This window comes from Durio zibethinus, chromosome 15 (assembly GCF_047325235.1).
Source record: "Durio zibethinus cultivar Kanyao isolate XHJ-2024 chromosome 15, ASM4732523v1, whole genome shotgun sequence".
Classification (NCBI taxonomy): Eukaryota; Viridiplantae; Streptophyta; class Magnoliopsida; order Malvales; family Malvaceae; genus Durio; species Durio zibethinus.
This window is the reverse complement of record NC_143176.1, coordinates 9,364,163-9,379,246: the sequence shown is the minus strand read 5'-3', so window position 1 is coordinate 9,379,246 and position 15,084 is coordinate 9,364,163.

Sequence of the window (15,084 nt, the reverse complement as noted above, 5' to 3'; positions counted from 1 at the left end):
TTTTATTGAAGAGGCTTTATCTATTACTTTTAAATTTACTCATTTTTTATTTTTATTTTCTTGAAAATAAATATAAATTATTGCTAATGAAAATTGTCTCAATTTTTCGTCATTTTGGTCAAATTTTTTAAAAAATAGCTCTTACATTCAAATTTCTAAAAAAATTCAAGTATTTATAATTTTTAGAATTTCATAATTAGATAATTGCTATTTTCTTTTAAAATTTTATTTTATTTTTATTTAAAAATAAATGCCAATTATTTTTATTTAAATTTTGAATCATTCTGGCCAATTTTAGAAAAAAAAAACTTTTTACTTAAAAATTTCTTAAAAAATCAACCATTCATGATTTTGAGAATTTCATCTTTGGAATAATTTTCATTTATTCTCAATTTTTAATTTATAAAAAATGATGAAAATACAAGAGAATACAAGAATATTCAATTTATTAATTATTATTTGAAATATATTTAAATTTATTTGCCTATTAGATAATTAAAATATATTTCTAATTTAAGACTTTATATATGCAAAAAAAAAAAAAAAGATAAGAGAAAATTAAAATTAAAAGTTAAAAAAACTTAAAAGAAAATAAAAAAATAAAATAAACTAAACTAAACTAAAAATTAAAAAAAATAAAGAAATGACATACGAGTTAGGTTTAAGTCAAGCAGACATACGGGTTGAAGCAAGTTAGCATGGATCCTATAAACTTCAAAATGATATCATTTGGTTTAGTTACCAAAGTCAGATCAAACTTTTTATTTCATATCTCATATTTCTTTTTTCCTCTCTGTCTACCTTTTCGAATGCTCTCTTTCTAAAATTCAAGAACCCTAAGTACACTAGTGCCAAAATTTTCAAAGTTTTCAAAAACCAACAACTGTTCAACATCGTTTTTGCCTTCTACTACTAATCACCATCTGTCGTTGGTGACCAAAAAACTCAAAAAATAAAAAATAAAAGCCTTTAAACCTTTTCTTTCTTTATACTAGCCTGGATTGTCTAAAATTTTTTTAAAATCCACTAGATCTAAGCTTAAAGATCCAAAATACCCATTACCTCTCCCACTATTTTTCGTCTTTCCTATCATTTTTCAACTAACTTAATACTATTTAAGAAATCCTAAATTAGATACCTACAAAAAAATCCCTACTACCTAAAGGAAACCCATAAAACTCCAAAGACCAACAACATATGAAAGCCCAAATATGGTCACTAGAATCTCGTTCTTTTTTTTTTCCAACATATGACTGTTTTCATTTATGTGTTTATTGTGTCGATCCTTGAGTATTAGTGATTGTCATTATTCTCTGTAATTCATAATTTTGATGGTGATTGTGTATTGGTTAATAATATTGTTGATTTTTTTTATTATTGATTTCTTTCTAAAATCCCTTAAAGAATTGAGAAAACAATTATGTCTAGAATTTTTGTATTCTATAAATTGCTTGTTGTTTTCTATTACTGATATAGGATTACTTTATAATGTCTTAGTTTTGATTTAAAATGACTCCTTGTCAAAAAGAATTTCAATTCCAAAATATTAACTCGAGTGTAGATAACAACTCAAAAAGAGGTAGATTGGATTGTCTCTAAATTTTTTAAAAAAAATAAATTTCAATCAAATATAGGATGGGAAACTAAAATATAAGAAATATATGAAATTAATGCACAAATAAATAATAATGAAAATAAGAAAAGTAGGATTAAAGAAATCAAACATAAGAATTTATAGAGGTTCAATTTTTCTCTAAAGACACTTACGTCCATTTTTTTAACTATTCTAGCTAAGCACAATCTACTATATTTCAAATCTTACAAATGGCCTATCTAAGGCTAAAAGTACAATAACCAAAACCTTAATTGTTTTTCCAAAAATCTCATACATTTAAGGGTTGCACTTTCTTTGAACTCACAATATCAAATGAGAGACAAGTTTTTTTGCAAACTAAATAACCTTGCTAAGGTTGAGTGTTTGCATAATTAAGTATAAAGAATGACAAATGAAGAACATATATAATTTGTATACAATAATGGGAAGAATTTGCTCTAATATTTTAAATGTTCTTGAATTTTTAAGAAAATGAAGATAGGGTTTTTTAGTACTTGCTCTCTTATTTCTCTAAGCTTCAATGGTGTTGAAAAACCTCCTTATATAGAGAAAAATAATTGGAGCCACTGGGATTGAGTTGTAGAAGAACTAAGATGTTTATCTCTTGAAAAGCTAGCCATTTGAGGCTACCAAGAGCGAGTGGATCAATTCAATCCATTTCGAGATCTATTAGGTCATGAATTTCATTCAAATTTTGACCATTGTAGGATAAGAGATAAATCCATTGTGATAGAGGATCAATCGGGTCATGTTGATTTTTAATTCATGGTGATTTTGGATGAATAATGCAGTTGGTTGCTTAAATTAAATCTTATTTTGCACTCTATTACTAATTTGATCATATTTTGAGTTATACAACTTCAAATCAAGAACCATTTAAAGATTTAGAAACCAAACTTAAGGTGCTTTCTATATATATATATATATATAATTCAACATTTGATTCGAGGTATTAAAATTATAGTCAAATTTCAAAACTACCAACTGTGCAATTGTTAGATAACTTGCATAATATTTAGTAAAAAGTTAAAATCTTTTATTAGAAAATTTGGATTTTGATTATGTTAAATCTATTATAAAGTAGACTCAAAAGCTTTCCAACCATGTATAATTCAAATATTAAAACTTTATAAATTAATACAAAAAAATAAAACAAAATTAATGTTGAAAAATTTTGTTTTTACAAATTATCTCTCTTAAGTCAATCCATTTTTGAAAACCAATATTATCAAAATTATATTGATACCAAGATGAATAAATTCACTTCAAAAACAATAATTAGACTTTCATTTTAGATCAAATAAATAATTTTTAATGATAGTTTTGTTTTGAGAAATACAAATACATAGGTTTGTTTAAACTTTGAAAAACATTTTACAAATAATTATCAATCTTAGAATTTTGTATTTTTGAGATAAACATTAAGGCCAATCTTTTACAACATTTTTAAAGATATTTTCAAATTAAATATCACTTTGAAAAATATATTATTTATTTAGTATAAAAAATAATAAAACTTAAGAACATGTACTAAATAACTCTTTTTTAAAACCTTGATTTAGTTTAATACTTTGTCATTTCAAAATAAAAATTAATTCAAGACTAACACAAAACTTTGCTTGCTTCTTAAGAATTATGTGTCATTGCGATTGAGTTTATAAGGGCTGTAATCTCAAAAACTATTTCTCAAAGAAGTTTTAGTCTAAGCCAATCTCATATTCCTCTTAAAAAAGGAATTCTAATTTTTGTTTCTTTTTATTTTGTCATTTTTTGATTAAGATAAATAAAAAATAAATTAATTAAAAGAAATAAAAATAGAGCAAATTTTTCTTTGCCTAGGCCCAAGTTGAAATAGAAAAGCTCGAAAAATAAAAAACACCAACTTGCAATTCAATTTGGATTTAATGGGCTAATAATAGGAAATGAAAGATCGTTGGGTATATAAGTATTGGTGCTGCATAGCCCGATAAGTTAATTTTGAAGTGAAAGGGTAATAGCCATATGACAAACGGTATTAAAGCCAAATCTTGACTTATCCTATTCCACGCCAAGTGTCCTAGCGAGGTAGGTAGGATAGGTCAATCTAACCACTTAATAAGGTATTAGGATGGCAGAGTCTGACTACATCAAGGTGCCCCAAATGAAAATAGATAAGGTGACAACTGTGATGAGTATGTCATGAGATTGAGTGAAAAAAAATGTCATACCAATTGCTACAAGGGAGCAGGTAAAGTATTTCAATCCCACATGAAATAGAAAAGAAAAAGTTGCTGGACATATAAGTATTGACACTACACACCTAAATAAACCATGCAAAAAAAAAAAAACAAAAGTAATGACCACGTAATAATAGTACTTCTAAACTTGTAGCAAATGGTTCCTTGACCTGCATGCAATATCTAATTGCATTCACATCATATTTCAAATTTTTGTAAATAACAATAAATAGAAGAAAAATTTATAACTACACAAAAGAATATATCTATAATACCCTATCTTTAGCTCTCTCAGACAAAATTTAAAATAAATCTTATCTAAATAAGCCTAAAAACAATAGCCCAAACACCTCGTACTTCAAAGTCCACATAACTTAAAAAATAATAAGTTGTCAAACATAGTACATCCATCATTCCTTTAACCCGTAAAACCTACAAAAATAGGACAGCTATCAATTCTCTAAATTTTTAGAGGTTCTTTTAATATAAGATAATATAGATCTATAACTACATAAGAATTTTTTACTTGATACATATCCAACATATAAAAAATATTATTTTATCTTTTTAAATCTTAATGTATGTTTTTTAAACAATTAATTGGATAAATGGGTCTCGTACTTTAGTTCTTATCCAAGTGTCATCCCATCTAATAAGTCAAGTCTAAGTCCAAAGTCAAATTCAAATTAATTCAAAGTCAAGTCTAAGATTAAATCCAAATCAATCTACCAATGAACAATATTTAAAAAAAAAATTATTTGACTTTCTTTTTTACATTTTTATTATTGTTATTTATTTTATTTTGATATTATGTTAATTTATTAAATTATATTTTTAAAAAATTAAGTTGTAAAAAATATATTAGAATATAAAATAAGTTAATTATTTAAACATCCAATTATGAAAGTTTGATTAGTACAATGACAAAATTTTAAAATAATGAGAATTTTATTGAATCCACCAAAAGCCTTAGAAATTTTTAAAATGGGAATTGAATAAATTCATTAATAATTTTTAAAATAAAAATAAGGTGAGTAGATTTTTATTAACTCTATCAAAATATATTAAAAATATATTAAGAGAGTCTTAAATTTTTTCAATATGAAAATCAATTAAATTTATAAAATAAATAAATAAAATAAAATCAAAGTCACAAAATTCATAAAAATAAAATATCATAAATAATCAACAACGGTTGAAAATATATATAATTAAAGTGATAGATTTTCTTTTTCTACTCACAAAACCTAGCCATCACAATCCTTATGTAAGTCAAGGTAGACTAAAAATAAAATTTCAAATAATGAATTTTCAAGAAATATATAATAATATTAAATAAAAAATTATATTCTTAAATTTGAACCAAGAATTGATTGAGCATTTTGTAATATTAATAAATTATTTGTAATAAATATGTTTTTTAGATAATTTATTTATAATAATTTAATTTTTAAAATTTTTTATTAAAATTATTTAAAAAAGTACTGCCATGAAATTTGAACAACCATTCAAGTAATAATTAGAAGTGGATGAGTTTTTTTCTTAAATTGAAGTTATCTCTAATCTTAAGATCTATTTAGATAAGCAATAATATTAGTTTTGATGAGATTGAAAATAATGATAGATGTGAGATTAGTTATTATAATAATAATATTATATATTATAATTATAAAATTAAAATCAATGATGAAATATGTATTTAGATGTAAAAGTAATTATAATACTGAGGTAAATTATAATAAAAAAATAATTATAAAAAATATTAATTTAAAAATATACTAATAAATTATTTTATATATATTTTAATATTATTTATCATTTAATATATTAAAATTTTATTCAATCAAAATATTGATACATATTAAATTACAATAAAATAATAATTAAAATTTTAAGTTAGATAAAAAAACAAAAAAAAATAAAATAACAAAAAAAAGGCAATGAAAGACAAAAGCTATTAAATGTATATTTTAAATGTATATTGTGTCTGTAATCATTGTATCGTACATTAGATAAAGAAAAAAAATAAAATAAGAGAGGCATAAAAGGAAAAAATGTTGTGATTGGGAGAAAAAATCTTCCCTAGAGCCATTGAACCCTTACGGGTTCAGCTGAAAAAAAAGTCCAGCACCTGGGTCGACAACTTAATTCACTTTCGACGGATTTCGATCCGATTTTATAAAATTAATTTTTTTTAAATTAAATTTTAAATAAAATCATATTTGAGTTTTAGGTAAATTCAATTTGATTCGATATGATATTATATAAAAAATTAATTTTTAATTATTTTTTTTAGTTTTTATTTTTATTTATATTTATATAATTATATATTTAAATATTTATATTTAAAAAATAATATTTTATTAATTTTAAGTCGAATCAAATCGAATACAATTTATATAATATCGAATCAGATCGAATTTAAGTATAAAAAAATAAAAAAATATTAGATCAAATCACATTCAAATTTGATGAATATAAAATTAATCAAGTTTGAGATGAATAAAAATTTATTTCGATCTGATCTGTTATCAATTCTATAAGCACGATGGATTGATCCCCATCACACACACCGTTGATCCCCAAATAAAATTACAGTGTGGTTGAAGGCTGATTTCACCCCGCACTGACACTGCAAGAGATTTCGAACGGGGCTTTGTTTCCTAAATGGGATACTTTTAAATTTTATTCCAAAACAAAGATACTCTTACAATCAGACTCCACATCAGCATTTTATTCAATGTCACCATCTCTTTCCTTTAATTCCCACACTTGTTTTTCTCCTCTGCAGCTGCAACTGTACTAGTTTTCCTTTCAAAAAAAAAAAAAAAAGAATCATTCTTAAAGGCAATGCTACTTTCCCTGTCCATGTACATGGCCACTCCAATCCGGCCGGAAATAGAGACCAAAATGTTATCAACCAGGTTACACTAGTGATTCAAAAATATTAATTTGGCCTCACTACTTTGTTTCATGCCCAATCTTATTAGTATTATATAAACAGATGTAACTCATGCTGGTCCTTTGTTTTGGTTTCGAGCAGGAATGAAGTTTAGTGTTTGGAAACTATTCATCATATGGTTATTTATCTGTTTTTTCTTTTACGTATTTTGTTTTGTTTTCCCACTTTTTTTTAACTTTCTTCACATGTTCTTTCTCCCCTCTCGCTGTTGTAGATATTTTCTCTAAATCTTGTCCTCTTTCACGAGCATTACTTTTACCCCTAAATTCTCATGCCAACCATCCTAGAATAAACTGGTTTCTTGCGAACCAATAACAATGCTGGAGTAACCGCAGGTAAAGTATATATGATCCATACATCTCCTTGACACCAAAAAGCAAAAAGTGGATTGTAATGCAATGCCCCAACATTGTATTCTAGTAAGCGTACTGAATCTGTCCAAGACTGTTAAACTAGCAAATAACAGAAAAGTTTGGTATAAGCAAATGCAAGGGAAATCATATAACAAGAGACTTTACATACTCTTATCCCTTTAACCAATCCCTAGTGTCAACAGAATTTATTTTTCCAGATTTCGAAGCAAGCCGGACAACACTATCAGCAGCACTCGAAACCTGAATCCATCCCACAACTTTACCTTTCAATTTTAGACTCTTCCTCCAGCTCCAACTACGGATTCTAGGAGTCTTGATTTGCCAAGACTATGCCTTTTCAAGAAACATGTTCAGATAGAACTAGAGGAGGATTAATCATTCAAATAACCACAATAGCTAGATAGGACTTGGTCATTCACTTTGATGTAACTTCACCATTTTGAGAATGATTTCGGGAAAAAAAAATTTGAAAGAGACGTATACAAATGTGCAGAGAGAAAGAAAAGGTGGTAAACTGAAGAAAGAGATGACATGGGACAAACTGCTGATTTAGAAGCTAATTTGACTCAAAATCCGAGGTTTTTCCCAACCCAAGGTAGTTATAAATCTATATTCCCAAAAATAATTTTTATTCTTATTTTCCAAAATAAGATACTTTTTGCCATGTAAGCACATAACTGCCACATGGACCCTTGATTGCTCCTCTATCACGAGTTCCTTTCTCGTTCAATAATTCTCTTTTCCCATGCTCAGTCACCTAGATGCTAGATTACTTGTGTACCTAGGTTTACTTGCTCGTAAAAGAGACGAGGCTTTTTTTTTTATGAGATGAGACGTATGAAATGAGTAAAGTATTTTCTATCTTTATTTTTTAAATTTTATATTATATTCATCCTTTTATTTATATCTAATGAGTATTTTAAATTTAAATTTATTTTTGTTTTTATGAGTATTTAATTAGTATAGATAATTTCCTTACCCATAATTTAAAAAAAAATAAAAATAAAAGTTACTTTTTTAGCTTTTATTTTAAACTTATATATTTAGATAAATTTTTATAAATATATATTAATATATAATTAACAAAAATATATTAATTCTAATTAATCTAAAATAATAATTTATATTATTTAATAAAAAATCAATTTACTAATTACATATAAAAATATATGTAAAGTGCAAGTATAAAATGGATGCTATATTATCTATCCCTATATTTATATCCAATAAAAAATTAAAATCATATACATCTTCATAACCACAATATAATACTCATCACAATCTTCATTCAAGTAAAAAGTTGCACTTCTCATTGGATATAGGTAAATTAACATTCTTAAGCATGACAGGACACGACTTATCGAGGACTAGTGCTAGAACATGGTAAATGGGTTGCCACAGCATAATCCACAAAAACTAATGTACCATGTTATGCTAGCTCATAATTGTTATAAATAAGTATAGTCTGTTGAATTTTAAATGTATTTTATGATCCTTTTATCATATAATGAATGTTTTTTACCTTTTTGATATTTTATGGTAGCAGTTTATACAAATTAAATTATATAGAAAAATCTACTTATAAAATATTTAAACTATTGATACCAAAAATTATAATTTTGTTTTATTTTGATTCATCATTTAAAAAAAAATTGTGAAATATATGTTGCTTAAAGAATGATTAAGAAAAAAAGTCAAGAATAAGACAAAATACATAATATAAATGAATCATCATATAGTAAAAAGAAGTAATAAAATAATAATATGATGTCCATTCTTTTTAAATTTAGAGATATAATATTAATATTTGTTAATTTTTACATATTATTTTGGGAGATTCTTTTAATTTTTACTAGTAAACATATGTATTTTGCTGAACCATATGAATTATGTACCTTACATATTAATTTCATATATTAATTTTTAAAAATATTGAAAACAGAAAAATTCCTCAAAAAATGATGAAAATTTAAAAACTATTAATTAGTCGTACTTGGCTTGGTATGGCACGAGGAATAGCGTTGTGCTAGGCATGACATGACCCATTAGGGTTTTGGGCCGTGTGCTATAATAAACCACACTACTAGTTTTCATGGGTGGTGTTGGCACGACACATTAAATAATAATATTGAGTCCGCGCGACTCATGAACACATTGAGATATTTTTTAATGGACCTTTCTTGCCCATCTCGACCCATTTGACATTCATACTAAAATCACTTAGCTAAGTTATAATCATAATTTATTTCTATTTGAAATTTAGTTACTAGATGGTATAACTTTCTTTTTCTGAAAATAGAACTTTCATTCATTCACTAAGAAGAAGTGCATCATTTAAAATGCTTTAAGATATTATACTAGGATAATCTTCAACCTAAAAACTATCAATAGCACAATGTAATCCATGTTCTGCTAGCTTGTATACTACCATGTTTCCTAGCCTACTGGTGTGGGAAATGCTGCATGAGGAGAAAAGAGGTAGCCAGCACTTAGCTTCATCTAGTATTGACCATATTGGGGATAAGTCTAGACTCCTTGCTTGTCACTTTTTGATTATGGCTAATGCATTTCCTTCTAAAACAATATCTGTGAAGCACATATCTTGGGCAAACTCCAGTGCACTTGTAGCAGCCATAGCTTCCACCATAAAGGGACTCTTTACGTTGCAGACTCTTAAAGAAACAGTTGCAAAACTACCCCCTTCGACCCCCTTTTGGCAATAATGATCCCTAAAATCTTGTTTTGGATATCCAATGCCCCATCGAAATTCACCTTAGCTGCATTAGGATTAGAAGGTTACTATGTCTGAAGTTCTCTACCTTAACAGATGCTTTTACTTGTATAGTCGCATATTCCTTTAAAAAAGCTTTAGAAAAAGTCATAGTCTCTTGTGAGTCCTTTCTTTCTTTTTTATAGAGCTTCTTATTTCTTTTATTCCATGTGGCCCCATGTTGTGACCATGAGGGTTTGTAACTCTTTTTGGTTCAAGAAAAGCCGTGAGTGTGTTAACCAATTTGCATCAACATTTGCAACACTATGTCCACCTAGTGATAATTGCGTTAGACTCCAAACAGCTTTTACAAAGGGACACGTCTAGATGGCATGCACGACTGTTTTAGTATCTATACCACAACGATAAAAAATCCTTGACTAGGTTACCTTCATTTAGTAAAGATTTTTCAGCACTAGTAATAACTCGTACAACACTTTCCAAAATAAAACTTTGATTTTATTTGATACGTTTGTTGACCATACTTTTTTCTACTCCACACTGCTAGTATTCTTGTCCTTCTTTTTCACGTATCAGCTTGTATCCACTTTTGACAGCATCGCTACCTTTGTTATCGTAATGCCATACAAACACATTTGGCCCTCTTGTTCTGTTAATAGGAGTCTTGTAAATAGCTTCTGTTTCTCTTGTGAAAAACAGTTGTGGATGATGTCTTTTTTCCATTGCCAGGTCTGCCCGTCAGGGTATCTATGAATTCTTGGACTAAGCTTTTCTCGTCCCTCCTTACACTGTCTGATTGTACCATGAAAGAGTTGGTCATTAGACGCCATTTGTCTTTCTAAATTCGCATATTACTGACATTCCCCACTGTCCACCTTATCCCTCTCTCTAGGACCGTCTAGCCCCCCATATGCTCTTCCATGTTTAAGAGGGATTGGTCTCAATTTTAGCTTCAAGGAAATACTCATTAGGGAAATATCTGGCCTTGACTACTTGGTATACAAGTTTGTCTGTTTGAGTTAATAGTCTCCATCTTTGCTTGGCTAGCATTGCCTTATTGAAAGATTCCATTTTTCTGAAGCCTAAACCCCTTTTGCTTTTTTGGCAAGCATATTTTCTTCCAATTTAACCAATGGATGCCCTTGGCTTTATCTTCTTCTTTCTACCAATAATTGTCAATGATTCTATTTATCTCATTACATAAGAAGCTCGGTAGCATAAAACAATTCATTGCACATGGTGCTTGGATTATTGTTTTTATGAATTTTTTTTTGCCCCTTAGGGAGAGACACCTATTGCTCCAATCGCACAGCTTTGCTTTGATCCTTTCTTTTATTTCCCTGAATGCCTTGTTTTGGTTTCATCCCATTATGGAAGGTATCCCGAGATATCTCTCCAGATTTATAGTGGCTTGGATCCCTAATGTGTTCTTTATTGCATCTCTATGTTCATTGTTTGTGTTCTTAATAAAGCTAACTTGTCGAAGTTAATCTTTTGACTTGAGCCTTTTTCATATTTTTGTAACACGGTCTTCACGCTTTCGCTCTCGCTTTTATTCGTTTTGGCAAATAGAAGACTATCATTTGCGAGAAAAAAGTGAATGACTCTTAGACCATTCCAATTAGCTCTAACTCCATGGATTCCACCGTCATGTTGAGCCGTGGTTAACAATGCTGATAGTCTTTCATTATACATCGAGAACAGGTATAGTGATAAAGGGTCACTTTTGTCTCAACCCTCTACCTGGGCAAAATTTGTCAATGATACATCCATTCATAATTATAAAGTATGAAACAAAGGTAACACACTTCATGATTAGCGTAATCCATCTATGGTGAAAACCTAATCTATCAATCATGGATTACAAAAAAACTACACTCCACCCTATTGTTTACTTTGCTCGTATCAAGCTTAAGAGCAAAAAAATCAGTCTTCCCTACTCTCTTATTTTTTAAGTAATGGAGGAGTTTGTAAGCTACAAGGATGTTGTCCGTGATTAGTCTACCCATAATATAAAAGCACTCTGAGATTCGCTAATGTAAGATGGAAGTGCAAGTTTGAGTCTATTTGTTAAAACTTTGGCCATAATCTTATATAAGACATTATGAAGGCTGATAGGTCTACATTGGCTCATTTGGTTTGACTAATTTGTTTTAGGGATTAGGACGATATTTGTGTTGTTAATATCATGCAAACTTCCGTCCCCATTTAAGAATGACAAACAGTAATTAACAACGAAATTACCTACAATATGCCAATATTTTTGGTAGAAAAGAGCAAGCATACCGTTTGGTCTCGGGCCTTTAGTTGGGTACATTTGTTTTAAGACTGCATGAATTTCTTCTAGTGTGAACTCTTTCAAAAGATTGGCGTTCATCTCGTCTGTAACTTGACTATAAATCGTGTCAAGAATAACTTCTATGTTTTCACTTCCTTGAGATTGAAATAGCTGGGCATAGTAACTAGTGGCAATCTCTCTAATCATAGTTTCGTTTTCGCACCATTGTCCACGACTGTTTTCCAGACCTTTGATGGTGTTGACCTTTCTCCTTTGAGAAGCTTTTGCATGAAAAAAAGCGATATTATCATCTCCTTCCCTAAGTCAGTCCAACTTAGCTCTTTGTGCCCAAAATATTTCCACTCAGTCTAAGGCTAAATTTACCTATTCCTGTAGCTGTTTCCTTCTTTGTAAGTTTAGGTGGGAGTTGTTGGGCATTGATAGAGTTCATTGTTTAAGGAGTCAACAATATTATGCATGGTTTGAAACTTCTCTTTATGCCAGTCCTAAAGATTTGATCCCGTATATGCCAGTTTTTCCATTATTCTATCATGATCGTGTGCCATCCATGTATTACTAATCTCCCTTTGGCACCTTTTCTCTTTTGCACCCTTTTTATTTTGCTTACATTGACTCAAAGAAACAATGTTTCTCATTTCACCTTTTATTCCTGCCACCTCTGTTTCCTTCAGTATCCACCATTATAAAACTATGGTCCGAGATAGGAGCGATTAAATGACAAACACTGTACAGTGGAAACTTCTCTCACCAGTTTTCGCTTGCCAGTCTAGCTTTTCTTTTACATTAGTGCTTGGGTCATTTCCTCGTTCCAATGTGTACGAGGTCCCATTGAAACCTAAATCTTCAAGACTTGAATCATTTAGAACTTCTCGAAAAGCCTCCATTTGACTCTCTTACCACAAGTGTTTCCCTGACTTTTCAAAGGACCACATTATTTCATTAAAATCCCCCATACATAGTCATGGTTTTGGTTGACTCTGAAGCTAGTTTCCTTAATATTTCCCATGTTTGACTGCTCCTGCGAACATCTGGCTCCTTATAAAATCCAATGAAGCGCCAATCCTCCGTCCCTATGCCTACTTCCATGTCAATGTGATTCTTTGAGAAGCTAAGAAGTTTGAACCGTCAGAGCATAGCCTGCGCCCTACTCGATCCATTAGCACTGACTCTAAAGCATAAATTCATCCCACACCTTCTTTTTATTCTGTCCATCTTTTTTGCATGTAGCTTCGTTTCAATTAAAAAGACTACATGAGGCTCTTTCAATTGCATGTGGGTTCCCAAGCCTATGGTAATTCTATGCAAGGCCTTTATTTCTGTTGGCGGGATCGTTCACCAGTCTCCACCGCTTTAAATTACTCCCTTTCCTCATTTTCCTTTTTTTTTTTTCTGTTAATGTCTTCAACTCTTTTCTCGTTGTTTAGATTTTCGTGTTTCGTCTTCCCTTAACGTACATGTAGGCTTTCCAACTCATTCATTTGGGTTCTCGCTTTTTTCTTCCAGCATGCTCTCCCGATCGTGGCCCTACCCAAAATGCTTTCTCTTCTCTTTCACTTAACTTTTTCAGCTTAGCACTTTGTGTTGCAAGCCTAACTTCGCATGGATTTGTGCTATATTGACACACATGCACTTTTGGAGGTAATGGTCCCCACATAATGTATTCATGCACGTGTAAAAAGTCTTTCGTAGAATCCATGCAATATCCAACTTCATTGTATCTTGATTTTTCTCCGTTTTATTCGATATCATATCAACATGAGATACGCCACTGATAGTTTCTTTCGGTCTATCCCCGAGTCTTTCGGTGATTGAATATGATCATCCAAAACTAACTTCTGCCGCTCCAAGACCTTGTCCTCCATGGTTGTTCTCCTTGAAGACTCTCATGCCCCAACAGTTGACACCACCTCGAGCATTTTTTGTTTAGACCTCTCATTGGGTGGCACCTACACAGGCTACTTGTGGTTTCTTGCAATGTCCACTACACTCTTGTACCCTTTTTCGTTGGAGATGCTCTCATCCATTCCCTATATTGTTTTCTCTTTATCTATCTCCTCATCCTTGTCCCTCAAAAGGTTACACTCAGATTTAATATGACCTAGAATGCCACATTCATGGCAAAACTTGGGAAGCCTTTCATATTTTAGACTCGCCCATATATCATTATTTCCTCCCTATTTGGCTAAACATACTATTCTCCTGAGAGGCTTATTGATATTTATTCTTATCCAAATTATGAGAAACTTCCCCCAGCCAAAGTGGTCGACATCAACATCGACCTTCACTAATCTCTCGATCTTATGCCTTATATTTTCTGTAGCACCTTTAGTTATCCATTTCAAGGGGAGGCCATAGATTCGAATCTAGAATGCAGATTCATTAAAATTATAGTCGTGTGGTATGAGATTTCCATCATAATCACTAAAAACCAAAAGATGCTTCTCGAAGACCCAAGGATATCCGTCCAACACCCTTAGTTTATCTTTTTCTCAATCCAAATTTGAAGAGAAACAGATTGTCATCTAATATATTCACATTCATCTCCTTAGTAAGCTTCCAAATGATTCTGAATATAGTGATCACGGCATCTCTCTTAAAGGGTCACTCGGTTAATAGCTTACCCATCATCCAACACTCACCTGCCTTCTCGGTTTTTTTCTCATGACTTCTTTCGATTTGCACGCTGTCCTTCTCATCCTTTGTGAGCGTTAAGTTTCGCTAAAACCCTTCCAAGTCTTCTGCCATCTCACTTAATACTACTTAGAGATTGCCATGCAGAAACTGGACCTACTAAACTCCTTCGAGGCCGTTTTAAATAAGAGATCTTAAGGTTAGATAGCCTTGTGCTCAATGGAACCAACAAACTAAAACTAAAGAAACTAATGAG